This window comes from Epinephelus fuscoguttatus, linkage group LG24 (assembly GCF_011397635.1).
Source record: "Epinephelus fuscoguttatus linkage group LG24, E.fuscoguttatus.final_Chr_v1".
Taxonomy (NCBI): domain Eukaryota; kingdom Metazoa; phylum Chordata; class Actinopteri; order Perciformes; family Serranidae; genus Epinephelus; species Epinephelus fuscoguttatus.
Window position 1 is genome coordinate 1224671 of NC_064775.1, and position 7828 is coordinate 1232498.

The window sequence follows — 7828 nt, forward strand, 5'->3', positions numbered from 1 at the left end:
GTCGTCAGTTGTTTCTTCAGATTTTATAAATAGTCGTCAGTCATTTCTTCAGATTTTATAAATAGTCATCAGTCATTTCTTCAGATTTCATAAATAGTCGTCAGGCGTTTCTTCAGATTTTATAAATAGTCAGATTTTATAGTCGTCAATCGTTTCTTCAGATTTCATTAATAGTGGTTAGTCGTTCTCTGCAGCTGAACCGAAGCCTACGTTTTTCAGGTCAGTTGGTCACAGCAGTCGTTTCTCTAAAGTGTTTTTTTTTTGTTTTGTTTTGTTTATGTAATGGCACAAACTGAGCAGCGTCTGTGGGCGGGCAGGTAAATATAAAGCCATTAGTGCGCTCACACAGCCTTGACTCTCCATTCAGGCCATTACAAACACAAACACACACTCTGGCAGAGACATTTTAACGAGTGGAAGCACTTTACTTACCAGCTGCACTCATTTCAATCATTCAGGCTTTCTGTGACGTCTTCATCTCCATTAATCTCTATTAAAAATACACTTTGTTCAAAGAAGAGCTGAAGCAGGAGGGGACGTCCATCGACAGAGACAGGTCTGAGGGGAAAATAATAGAAAATAAAACCATTAATTTTTCTTTGAAAAACATGAATGTATTCAGGTCAGATCCTTAACACGCTCAGCTACATGTCAATCAATCAATCAATTTTATTTATAAAGCCCAATATCACAAATCACAATTTGCCTCACAGGGCTTTACAGCATACGACATCCCTCTGTCCTTATGACCCTCACAGCTGATCAGGAAAAACTCCCCCCAAAAAAAACCCTTTAATATACATATATGTATTACTGTCATCAGTGTTTTTATATTCAATGTTATTATAATAGCTGTTGTTAGTATTGTCATGATTAACATTACTATCATCATTATCATCATCATCATCGTCATTATTAGACACATTTATGACATTGGCTATATTTTCTGAGCCCTGGAAGTTGACACGTGCTCTCAACAAGCACAAAAGAGATGTTGTTTCTGTTCGTCACGTCCCTGTGGAGCCACGGTCATGACAAGTCATGATGGGTTAGACTTCCTTCTTTTAGCAAGTGACTGACACAGACTGGAAATATTTTAAAACGTCTGATTTATCGTCACATTATAAAGTTGTTATTCAGAAGGTGTAACAGAGGGTTGCATATTTACACATCCAGACCAGCACACACACACACACACACACACACACACACACACACACACACATACATTTATCCACCATGTCAGCCCCTGTGCTTCAACCTCACCTTGTTTTAACATTTACCACTTCATTCGTGATAGAAAGATACGTTTGGTTGATGGACTGGATGATAACGTTATGGACTCCAGAAGATCTGGGTGACGACAGGGCTGGATGACAGCAAGGTCGCCATGGTGACCAGATCCTGCCATGCAACCAGAGAGCAGTCAGCTGATGGAGTTTCACCATATGACCTCATCGTTGGCAGGTGAGACTCTGTCAGTGGCTGCCAGGATCAGCTGCTGATGTCATCATGTGTGGTTTCCTGTTTCTGAGCAGATGTGGCGAAGACTCGACGGAGGAGCAGGAGGAGGAAAGCGACGAGGGAACGTCCAACTCCTTCTCTTTCAACATGTTCCAGTTCTCCAGGAAGGATGGCGAGATCTAGCTGAAGTGTGAAGTGGAGCTGCGCCTCACAGAGGAGCAAAGCTGCTCTCAGGTCAGAGGGAGGAGGAAACACTCGTATACAACAACGTAAATCTTAAAGTAACAAAGATGAAAGTTCTCATACAGCACAATGAGAACTTTCATCTTAAAGTAACAAAGATGAAAGTTCTCATTGTGCTGTATGCTTCCTGTCACAGTCTTAATATTTATATATCTTACTTACTTATACTTAGTTCCTCCCATTCCTGTTGGAACATTGGGTGACGAGTCCACTCCAGTTGCTCTGGACCCTTGCGACCCTCCTTGCACCATGCCAGCTGACACCAATCTTAGGTCTTCCTTAAATGTCTGTCTCCACGTCTTCTTTGGCCTCCCTCTCTTCCTCTTGCCGCCCTCAGGCACCCAGTCCATTGCTGGTCTCTCTCTTGGCAGTCAGAGTACGTGTCCAACCATTCTTCTTCTCTTGTCAGAGACCATGTCAGACACTAGCGCCACCCCTGCCCTTCTCATCACCTCATTGTTGGTGATGTGGGTCTCGCCATGAGATCCTCAAGATGGTTCTCAGGCATTGGTTCTTTATATATAAAGGGACTATTAATGCTGATGCATTAATGTGTGAGCGGCACTGGTGGAGGTGGGTTGTGTATAAAGTGTTGCACAGTTTAAACTGCTAACAAACTCACCCCAGTTACCAGAAGACAATGTTGACATTCCTCCAGGAACATGTTTAATTGTACATTTCATACATATCAGTGTTACTAAAGATACGTAGTATATGAGCTGACTAGGAGACCTGACCTCGGAGGGACGCCTGCCATGCTGCCATGGTTGTGACTTAGCGTCCTGTCACTTTTCTTCCAGCAGCTTTATTGGAACCAAAAGCAGTTGTGTTTTACCGAGACGTCACTGCGTTTCCTGTCAGGACAGTGACGTCAAAGTTGGATTTTTAGGCTCAAACATGATCTCTCCCACACCATAATAATAAAGTTATTGTTAACCACAGCGTTGTTGTTGTTGTTGTTGTTGAAGTGTAAAGTTTTAATGTATCTGCCACACAGTAACGCACAAGTATAACATATAAAATTCATATATATATACTACACAAAAAGCTAAATATCGACACAGTGTTGACCTCGGTGGAGCCGACACACCTGACCGTCCTCTCTGTCTTACAGAGCTGTAACGATGGAGGCAAAAGGAGGTGCAGATCCTTCAGGTCTAGATATGATAGAAACTCGGCCCTCATCACGATGTCCTGGAATAATTAAAGACAGCTTCCCTTCTGATGGATTACACGGTATGTATGAGTTTGTCGTGGTGATTTGACTTTTCTTGGAGCTAAAGATGTAGAGTTTGTCCTGTGGGTGGCGCCAGAGGAAAGGTCACAGGGTCATTAATATAAAAGCAGTTGATCCTCTCAGGAGCAGGAGTGTGATCAGGAACGTTTACGGCGGTCTGACTGTAGATATTTGATATTTTAACCATGACTCATCACAGTTTTGTCTCCTCAGGTGAGTCCTCACTTGAGCTTCGTCCCAACAAGGAGCCTGAAGAGTCTGAAGTTATCGTCGCTGTGAAACCACGCCGGCAGATAATCTTCATCTGATCCACCTGAGATGGCGTTTATCATCTCTGCTGAATCTGTGGGCCGCTGATTCAACCCACTGATTCATGCACATATAATCTGTGGTGAAATAATGGAAGTGAAGAGCAAAGAAGAACAAAAATACAGTGAAACTTCACTTAATAGCTTCACTGACTGAAGTCAACAGGCCTGTATTTGAGACAGGCCTTTAATTCCTGTCACACAAACTGCTGCTCAGCAAAGATCAGGAAATACAGTCCAAGTGTTTTTAAACCAGTCTGAATATTAGTTCTTTAAGAATTAGGCTCCAGATAACATATAAATTATGAGTCATTAATTTGGTCTAACTCTGACAGACGGAGCATCAGAGAGAGTTACAGCACTGGGAACACCGACACAAAACCACTTTGTCCTGTTGAAACAATCCTCACAACTTGGATTCATTTTTATGGATGAACCTTTGACCTGAGGACCCCGACTGAAGGAATATGAATAACTTACAGGGTAATCCAGGAATGGACACATCATTTGAGGTAGACAACAACCCGGGTTTAAACATCCGAAGAACTTGTATAAAGAAAATGAACTGCAACCAGACCAGGCCTCTAATTGAGACGGGCCTTTATTGGTCAACATGTGTCTGGTTAAAGGGACTGGGTGTTAAACTGAAGTTTTACAGTAATCAGTGAAATAATGGAAGTGCAGTTAGGAACAAAAATAATCAGGGTTTAAAGGGTTTCATTTACTCTGTGCACTACTTCCTGGTTCTGTGAGTTCCTTTAAAATATAAAGTTTGGAATCAGCTGTTCCATCGATGTTTTCTCTGGATTTCTTCAGTAATGACTCATTTTATTTTATTTTTCTTAAAAAAGATTTGAATCAGACTCTAAATGTGTTATTTGGATTTGAAATAGTTTTTGAAGAAGAAGAATGAAATGAGTGGATGTCCCCACAGTGTCTCATGACAGGGGACAATACTGTGTGAACATGGACGTTGAATTTGTCCTCCAGTCCTCCAGACCCTGGATCATTGTTGAACCACATCAGTGTGACAGGGCTCATCAGTCAGGAGGAACTCTGACTGATGGGGGGGGGGTGGGGGGGGGGTGCGGCAGTGGCTCCACAGGGACTTGGGTTAGGAACTAGAGGGTCGCCTGTTCGAGTCCCCGTCCGGACCAAAATATGGAGCGTGGACTGGTGGCTGGAGAGGTGCCAGTTCACCTCCTGGGCACTGCCGAAGTGCCCCTGAGCAAGGCACCGAACCCCCCAACCACCTGGGACGCCTCGCCAAGGGCAGCCCCCTCACTCTGACACTTTGACTTTGTGTATGTAAAGGTCCTGTTTGTGCATGTGTGTGTGTTTCAGACCTGTGTGTTAATGACAAGCAAGAGTGAAAACATTGAATTTCCCCTCAGGGTTATTAATAAAGTAAATAAACTTAAACTAAACTTAATGCAGCTCCTCTATGTCAGGGGTTCTCCACGTTTTAAAAATCAACTCACTTACAAGTTTTTTTGTTTGATTTAACATACTACACTATGACTTCTTTTTTTCACAGATGTTTTTAATACAATATACGAAATTTCTTTAACAGTTTTTTTTACATGCTATACAATGACGTCTTTTGCACAGTTCTTTCGACATGGTATATTACAACTTTTCTCAACATGCCATATATAACTATGAAAAGTTTTTCAGCGTACTATTCAATGAGTTGGTTTTTTTTTACATTCTTCAGTATGACTTTTTTTTTTAAAATTACGATACAATGACTTTGTTCATGATTTTGGACGACATGCTATACTATGACCTTTTTTCATGATTTTGGACGACATACTATACTGTGACCTTTTTTTCATGGTTTTGGACCACATGCTATATTATGACTTTTTTCATGATTTTGGACGACATGCTATACTATGACTTTTTTTTCATGATTTTGGACGACATGCTATACTATGACCTTTTTTTCATGGTTTTGGACGACATGCTATACTATGACTTTTTTTTCATGGTTTTGGACGACATGCTATACTATGACTTACTTTCATGGTTTTGGACGACATGCTATACTATGACTTTTTTTCATGGTTTTGGACGACATGCTATACTCTGACCTTTTTTTCATGGTTTTGGACGACATGCTATACTCTGACCTTTTTTTCATGGTTTTGGGCGACATGCTATACTATGACTTTTTTTTCATGGTTTTGGACGACATGCTATACTATGACTTTTTTTCATGGTTTTGGACGACATGCTATACTATGACTTACTTTCATGGTTTTGGACCACATGCTATACTATGACTTTTTTTCATGGTTTTGGACGACATGCTATACTATGACTTTTTTTTCATGGTTTTGGGCGACATGCTATACTATGACTTTTTTTTCATGGTTTTGGACGACATGCTATACTATGACTTTTTTCATGGTTTTGGACGACATGCTATACTATGACTTTTTTTCATGGTTTTGGACGACATGCTATACTATGACTTTTTTTTCATGGTTTTGGACGACATGCTATACTCTGACCTTTTTTTCATGGTTTTGGGCGACATGCTATACTCTGACCTTTTTTTCATGGTTTTGGGCGACATGCTATACTATGACTTTTTTTCATGGTTTTGGACGACATGCTATACTATGACTTTTTTTCATGGTTTTGGACGACATGCTATACTATGACTTTTTTTTCATGGTTTTGGACGACATGCTATACTATGACTTTTTTTCATGGTTTTGGACGACATGCTATACTATGACCTTTTTTTCATGGTTTTGGGCGACATGCTATACTATGACTTTTTTTCATGGTTTTGGACGACATGCTATACTATGACCTTTTTTTCATGGTTTTGGACGACATGCTATACTATGACTTTTTTTCATGGTTTTGGACGACATGCTATACTCTGACCTTTTTTTCATGGTTTTGGGCGACATGCTATACTATGACTTTTTTTTCATGGTTTTGGACGACATGCTATACTATGACTTTTTTTCATGGTTTTGGACGACATGCTATACTATGACTTTTTTTTCATGGTTTTGGACGACATGCTATACTATGACTTTTTTTTCATGGTTTTGGACGACATGCTATACTATGACTTTTTTCATGGTTTTGGACGACATGCTATACTATGACTTTTTTTTCATGGTTTTGGACGACATGCTATACTATGACTTTTTTTCATGGTTTTGGACGACATGCTATACTATGACTTTTTTTCATGGTTTTGGGCGACATGCTATACTATGACTTTTTTTCATGGTTTTGGACGACATGCTATACTATGACTTTTTTTCATGGTTTTGGGCGACATGCTATACTATGACTTTTTTTTCATGGTTTTGGACGACATGCTATACTATGACCTTTTTTTCATGGTTTTGGACGACATGCTATACTATGACTTTTTTTCATGGTTTTGGGCGACATGCTATACTATGACTTTTTTTCATGGTTTTGGACGACATGCTATACTATGACTTTTTTTTCATGGTTTTGGACGACATGCTATACTATGACTTTTTTTCATGGTTTTGGGCGACATGCTATACTATGACTTTTTTTCATGGTTTTGGACGACATGCTATACTATGACTTTTTTTCATGGTTTTGGACGACATGCTATACTATGACTTTTTTTCATGGTTTTGGACGATATGCTATACTATGACTTACTTTCATGGTTTTGGACGACATGCTATACTATGACTTTTTTTTCATGGTTTTGGACGACATGCTATACTATGACTTTTTTTTCATGGTTTTGGACGACATGCTATACTATGACCTTTTTTTCATGGTTTTGGACGACATGCTATACTATGACTTTTTTTTCATGGTTTTGGACGACATGCTATACTATGACCTTTTTTCATGGTTTTGGACGACATGCTATACTATGACTTTTTTTCATGGTTTTGGACGACATGCTATACTCTGACCTTTTTTTCATGTTTTTGGACGACATGCTATACTATGACTTTTTTTCATGGTTTTGGACGACATGCTATACTATGACCTTTTTTCATGGTTTTGGACGACATGCTATACTATGACTTTTTTTCATGGTTTTGGACGACATGCTATACTATGACTTTTTTTTCATGGTTTTGGACGACATGCTATACTATGACCTTTTTTCATGGTTTTGGACGACATGCTATACTATGACCTTTTTTTCATGGTTTTGGACGACATGCTATACTATGACTTTTTTTCATGATTTTGGACGACATGCTATACTAAGATTTTTTTTCATGATTTTGGACGATATGCTATACTATGACTTACTTTCATGGTTTTGGACGACATGCTATACTATGACTTTTTTTTCATGGTTTTGGACGACATGCTATACTATGACTTTTTTTCATGGTTTTGGACGACATGCTATACTATGACTTTTTTTTCATGATTTTGGACGACATGCTATACTAAGATTTTTTTTCATGATTTTGGACGATATGCTATACTATGACTTACTTTCATGGTTTTGGACGACATGCTATACTATGACTTTTTTTTCATGGTTTTGGGCGACATGCTATACTATGACCGTTTTTTTCATGGTTTTGGA

At 39.4% G+C, this 7828-nt stretch overlaps 1 long non-coding RNA gene across 1 annotated transcript; it reads left to right on the plus strand.

Annotated features, from left to right (window-relative positions):
• The first annotated feature begins 1562 nt into the window (after positions 1 to 1562).
• On the plus strand, positions 1563 to 3622 carry LOC125884871 (uncharacterized). The gene is made up of 3 exons (XR_007448769.1): positions 1563 to 1698; positions 2822 to 2943; positions 3158 to 3622. It is a non-coding gene; the product is annotated as an uncharacterized LOC125884871 (long non-coding RNA).
• Positions 3623 to 7828: the final 4206 nt, after the last annotated feature.